The sequence below is a fragment of the Quercus suber genome, unplaced genomic scaffold (genome assembly GCF_002906115.3).
Source record: "Quercus suber isolate HL8 unplaced genomic scaffold, Cork oak 2.0 scaffold_217, whole genome shotgun sequence".
Lineage (NCBI taxonomy): Eukaryota > Viridiplantae > Streptophyta > Magnoliopsida > Fagales > Fagaceae > Quercus > Quercus suber.
In genome coordinates, this window is record NW_027069675.1 from 1 (window position 1) to 6769 (window position 6769).

Genomic DNA, 6769 nt, shown 5'->3' on the forward strand with positions numbered 1-6769 from the left:
AAACCAAAGAGTTTAGAATAAATGAATCGTTAAAAAAAAAAAAAAAAAAAAGTGCTTCACAATTTTATTTTATTTTTAAACATGAACAATTTACATTTTATACCTAATAATATCCTTACAAATATTTTTAAAGAGTTAACAAAATGTAAAAATGACTATCAATAGTATTTAAATTATATATACAAGAATTACATTATGTATCTTATTATATATCTTTAAGTATATTCATGCATATGCTTGGGGTTACAAGCTAGTTTTATATATAGAGTTAGATATATGATTAGGTTTTTTATGATTTATTTATATTAAACTCATCGTTTTCTACATTAAATTAACTCGCTCGGCACAAAAATTTAAAAACTTAGATTAAATGAGATATGTGGCTCAAAATTAAACTCTAATTGAATTCCACTTTTTATACTAAATTAACTAAGTTGGATTAAAAATTTAAAAACTTAGATTAGATAGGACACGTGGTGCAAAATTAGACTCTAATTAAATTTCAATTTGAAATCTAATTAGATTTTCTATCGGTTTTGACTATATATATATATATATATATAGATTAAATTCAACTAAATTGTATGAACGTATTTACATGTTTATAAACATATAATTTAAATTCCACATATTTCATAAGCCCAAATATTAACCTAGTATAATAAATAAATAGCCTAATATATTAGCTAAAATAACATGTTTTAATTTTTTTTTTAAATATTATTTATTGTACCAGGTGAAACATCAATACCGGTCAAAACACTTGAAAAATCCCCAATACAACTAACTAGTACAGGCCAATACATTATGGTATTGCTTTCCTTGATAAGTACCAAACATTAGATAAAATTAACTGTGTTTGGAAAAAATTATTTTTGTCAACTTATTTTACTATTCAATTTATTTTTGTTACTATTAATAGGTTTCACTACACTTTTTTGTATTATTCATAGATCTCATTGTACTATTTCAGCTAACTTTTACCTTTATCTACAGTATTTTCAGCAAAAAATTTTTTAATTTCAGCAAAATAAGTGAATCCCAAACAAATCCTAAATCCAACTAAATTTCATTGAGTTTTTATCTTTTGTAAATTTTATCTAATTGCGTGTTTAAAAACATAAAGTTTGGACGAGTTGATAATAGATCAAGAAAACGATATATTCGTTGCCTTTGTTCTCAAGGCCGAGCTTGAGATAACAAATAGATGGCCAAGCCCAGACAAGCCTTGCCTTGGTGCCCACTTTCGAAAACTAGAGACCATTATCCGATGGAAGTGATTTGAAAAATGGTCCATCTTCTGATTCTTCTCTATTTCTTTTGTTTGCTTTCAAGGTTCAATTCAAGAGGACACTGCCATGTCCATAAGAAATATGGGCTTAGTTTGAAGTATCTCTAACAGTGAGACTGCCAACTACAACATCTCAAAAGCTTCGCTGTCTGTAATTAAATGAACCAAGGACGACCACTTAACAAAATAATACTATACGTACCCTTTTTAATAGTATATACATGTGATTCGAAATCTAATGGTCTTTATTAAAAACATTAAAATATATATATATATATATATATACCGTTCTATCTAAAAGCTGTAAGTGATAATATTAGAATAAAATTATTACGAAAACAAAACAAAAAATAGAAAGAAACTAGTCAGATTGGTTCACAGAAATCTCACCATTGTTAAGGAGATTTAAACCATTTGTAATTGACAAATTCCACAGAGCATCAAAATTACTATTTGACTTATCCCCTCCAAGAGTTAATTATGCACTAATAACTTAGCCCAAACCTCCACCAAATAAAACATCTTTCTTTACTTAACCTTTCTCAAATATACATCATTATAAATCACTTAATGATATATATGCAGGAAAATGATGCAAATCAATCTCTCTCTCCCTCTCTCTCTAACAGTTGAAAAGACATCATTAAATGTTATTTCTTTTCTTCTTATTACCTAATTAATACTATAGTTTTATTTTTCTCTCTCCTTATTAATTTCTTTGTAGACTTTTTTTTGCCCTTTTTCTTTCCACCCGTAGAGCACAATATCATTTTTTTTTTCTTTCCAGCCATTAAAGAGCACTATATAGTTTTGGGGTGGGCAGAAACTTCAGCATGAATTTTGAATTTGAGTTATGTTTTGTTATTTTTGTATGAGACTTTGCTTTACTTCATGGCTAACAAGCAGCACGTGCATAGTCTTTGCATGTTGGTATGAGTTTTAGATACACTATATTATTTCAAAAATCATATTAACTTTCTGTTGTGCCCACAACGAAAGTATTAGATGGGTTATAATAATCTAAAAGAAATAAATACAAGAAGCCCACTGATAAAAAAATGAATGAGGGAAGTGNTCTTCTGGCCGTCCGTCCCATCAGAGGCCTTATCAGTACTCAAGTGGTTCACTCTGATCAATGTTGCCCTGCTAAGGGGTTATATCCCCATTAATGCGGCCAGAGGGGTTAGGTGAATGCATTAAGTGTGAGGGTGACAGCTTGCTCTGAGCCTGACCTTTCCCAAAATTATCCTTGGCATGCCGAGGATGAGGAGGTCCTCGGCGTGGATCCAAAAAAGAGGCTTTCCCTAATTTAGCCTTGAATAGTCAGTCTTTCTTGGCGTGGGCCTTGGGCTTACTATACGATGGGCTGAGGCTAGGGATGGCAATTTTTACCCGACCCGTGGGTACCCGGCCCAGCCCGACCCTAATGGGCCGGGTTTTACCCGGTCCGATTAGGAATAGGGTCGGGTATGGGTTTAAAAAAAAAAAAACCCGAAGCGGGTCCGGGTTTTATTAAAAAAACCCGAAACCCGACCCGAAACCCGGCCTGAGACCCGACCTGGTAAAAACCCGACCAATATAAAATTACTAAACTACCCTACTATATATATATATATATATATACCTAAAATTTCTAACCCTAATTCCCATTTCACTCAGCAGCCTCACTCACTCACTCAGCACTCAACAGCCCACACTCCCTCCCTCTCAATCCGACGCAGCCCAGCCCTCACTCCACCATGAACACCACCAAAAACCCAGTCGGCCTCACAACACCACCGTCTGACAACACCACCGCCTCACCTCGAGCTGTCGCCATTTTTCTTCGCCAAATCGGAGCTGTCGTCGCTTTTCCTCACCAAATCGGAGCATCAGTTTTTGCTTCAGGCTTGACCAAATCGGAGAGCATCAGATTCAGCTTCAACCTTCAGCCAAATCGAAGAGGATCAGCTTCAGCCAAATCGGAGAGGATCAGATTTTCCTCAGGTATTTTCTTCAGTTTGATGGTGTTGGGTTTCTCGGATTTCAGAGACAAATAGAATGAGAGATGGTGTTGGTTTTTGATTTTTGATTTTTTGGGTGTAAATGTGTAATCATTCTCGGACCATTTTGATTTTANGAAGAGGATCAGCTTCAGCCAAATCGGAGCGGATCAGATTTTCTTCAGGTATTTTCTTCAGTTTGATGGTGGTGGGTTTCTCGGATTTCAGAGACAAATAGAATGAGAGATGGTGTTGGTTTTTGATTTTTGATTTTTTGGGTGTAAATGTGTAATCATTTTGGGTGTAAATGTGTAATCATTCTCGGACCATTTTGATTTTATGAATATTGGGCTTGCTCTGTAACAAAGTTGAGTTTGATTAATGGGGTTGCAGCTAGAAATATCAATTGATTTTGATTTTGATTCATGTGTAATTTATCTGTGGACAATTTATATGTGAAACGGCATCAATTTTTTTTTTTTTTTTTGTAATTCTTGTTTTTCTTTTTCTACAACAGTTCGACATATATAATAATGTTTTCTTTTTTTCCCTACCGGCATTTGGGTCTATGATTCATATTGAAGAAATTTCCAGAAGAAACCTAGCTCAGCTTAGATGTTGATTTTGCTCTATGATTTGCACACCTACATGTAATTGAAGCTAGAAAAAGAAGAGTAATGAAAAAGTGAATTGAAGTTTACAAAATCTGGGCTTAAATCTAAGCTTGAATCTGGGCTAAGCTTGAATCTGGGCAAAATTTGAGCTTAAATCTGGGCTTAAATTAAAATTTGGGCTCACAAATTTTTTTTTTTTTTTTTTTTTTTTTTCGGTTGGGCCCGTTTGGGCCCAATTCCTAAATGGGGCCCGCGGGGCCCGCAGGGCCCGGCTGGGGCGGGTCCGGGCCCCGGGAAAAAACCTGGTACCCTAAACGGGCCGGGTCCGGGCTACGGCTGTTGCCCCGCGGGTCGGGTCCGGGTATGAAAAAACCCGGCCCGAACCCGACCCGTTGCCATTCCTACTAAAATGAACTAGATAAAAGAGGGAACTTAAGGAATTCTATTTTAAGCGTATGACCCGAAGTAAACAACTTATGTATTCCTATATTGTTGCAAAATACAAAACCATGAATCACAAAAGAAAAAGGAAAATAATAAAAAAGAAAACCAAGCAAACAAAAAGCGTAATGATGAGGAAGAGCAGACTTTTCCATATAAGATTTGCATATTCACTTAAAAACGAAAAAAGAAAAAGAAAAAGAAAAAGAAATATTGGTTATATTTTTTTTTGTCTTTTTTTATCTAAAAAAATATCATTTAAAATTTTTTTAAGGTTTATGCCTTTCCAGCAGTGTTGATTGTGCAGCTCTATCACAAAATGGCTCTAGCAAAAAATCTGCATGAACAAAAAATACACTTTGTCGACCAAAATTTAATGAAACATAAGAATAAATTTAATGACTACTAAAATTTAAGGTTTAATGTTGCATACTTTCCTTTCCAACTGTGTTGATTGTGCAATTCTATCATAAAATGGCTCTAGCGAAAAATCTGCATGAACAAAAAACAAATTCAGTGAATATATATTGTGTACAAAGAGGATGTGATACCAAAATTAAAGGTTTACATACCTTTTCAGTAGTATTCATTCACAAAATGGCTCTGAAAAAACAGTGCGAGACAGGAGGCGAATGATTGTGGATTGAGTGAGTTCGCTGATTTTATATTTTTAGGAGAACTGGAGAAGGTTGAGTGGTGTTTGATATTGCTAACCCATTCTAAGGGGAGTTACTGTTTATTTTTTGAGGGTATTTTTGGAACCAGATAAAAGAGATAATTAAAAAAAAAAAAAAAGATGAATCTGAGATATTTTTTTAAAGCATGATTTTAATATCTCTATTTGAAAGTAGTATGTGATTTTTTTTTTTTCAAACAAATAAAAAGATAAATATGCATTTCTTTTTTAAGAGATAAGTAGTAAATATAATTTATTTTTTGAATGTGTATTTGAAAGTGGTTTAGTATTTGAAAAAAATTGGAATAATGATAATTGTTTTGAAAAAATTGGGATTAGGATAAGTGTTTTTTTTTTTTCTTTTTTAATTAAAACCACTCTTCCAGTGACTCATGTTTTCAAAACAAACCTACTTACCAAAACAAAAACCTACCGTAAGTTGAAAAAAAAAATTAAAAAAAAAAACCTTATCTCACGGTAATTTACATTAATAATTCTATCAAAAAAAAAAAAAACTCATCCTTACAGAAGGAAAAAAAATGTGAAAAAAATATAGCCAAAAAAAAAAAAAAACCTAAGAGTGAATTTTTTTTTTTTTTTAAAGCGAAAAAGAATTAAAGAACGTGAAAAGAAATTGGAAAAATGAAACCTAAATTTAAGGATGTCTGTTTTTGAAAGTAAAAAATAAAAATTAAAAAAATTAAAAAAAAAAAGAAAAAAGAAAAAGAAAAAGCAAGACTGAACTTGTAAAAAAAAAAAAAGAAGAAGAAGAAGGAAATTGGTGTGCCGTTATTGACCTTAACTTTTAAAAACTTGTAAGAAAAGTTATTAGATACTTGATGAGGGTATTTTTAACATGAAAAAAAGTTTAATGAATGAGAGAAATCCTCTTACATATAGTATAGATTATGCTGACCTAAAAAATTGTGAAAATTTCAAAAATTTTAGATTTATATATATATATATATATACATATAGATTACATATCTTTTATTGGTAGAATAACGTACTCGAAGTTTTTACAAAACCAAATAAGTAAAAAAAATTGGAAGAAAAAAAAAAGTTGGTGAGAAACCCATAAGTATGGGTTTAAAAACCAAACCGAACCGGTCAGTTTTACTGGATCAACCGTGAATCGAAGCTTATACTGGTTCGATTCTATCATTCTAATGAAAAACCAAAAATTAAGAAAAAAGCAAAAAAAAAAAAAAAAAAAAAAAAAAAACCCGAAAGCCGGACTGGTTGAACCGGTTTTGCACAATAGGTGAAAACAGACGTGGAACAGTGTGTCGCAGCAAAAATCTCGTATAAATTCTTTTTCCCTCAAAGCTAGCTTTTTGGAGCTGAGAAAATTCCTTCCTACCTTTAGAGAGGAGAGACCACAATTTATACTGATACATAGCCTCAATCCATTAGAAACCGTGTGTGGCCACACCCTTTACTTTTTTTTTCTTAAAGAATCAACTACTACCAGTAGATAATAGAGGATTGATTTTTGGCTTTTGTGAAGAGTGGTGGCACTGAAGTATTGAAGTGCCCTAGCTAGCCGTATGTGATAATTTAATCCCCACCGTCCAATCTTTAACGTGATCCAACTGTCAATATGCTTTATTTACAATATTCTTACTTTTTAGGCACTTGCACGTGCACGTGCACGTGCTGCACTAATAGATCCCAATCAATCAATCAAGTATTATCATGCTTCCCAACTTACGTATATTTAATATACTATTTTCTTGGTGGCTTTTAACAACAACACTAGTTT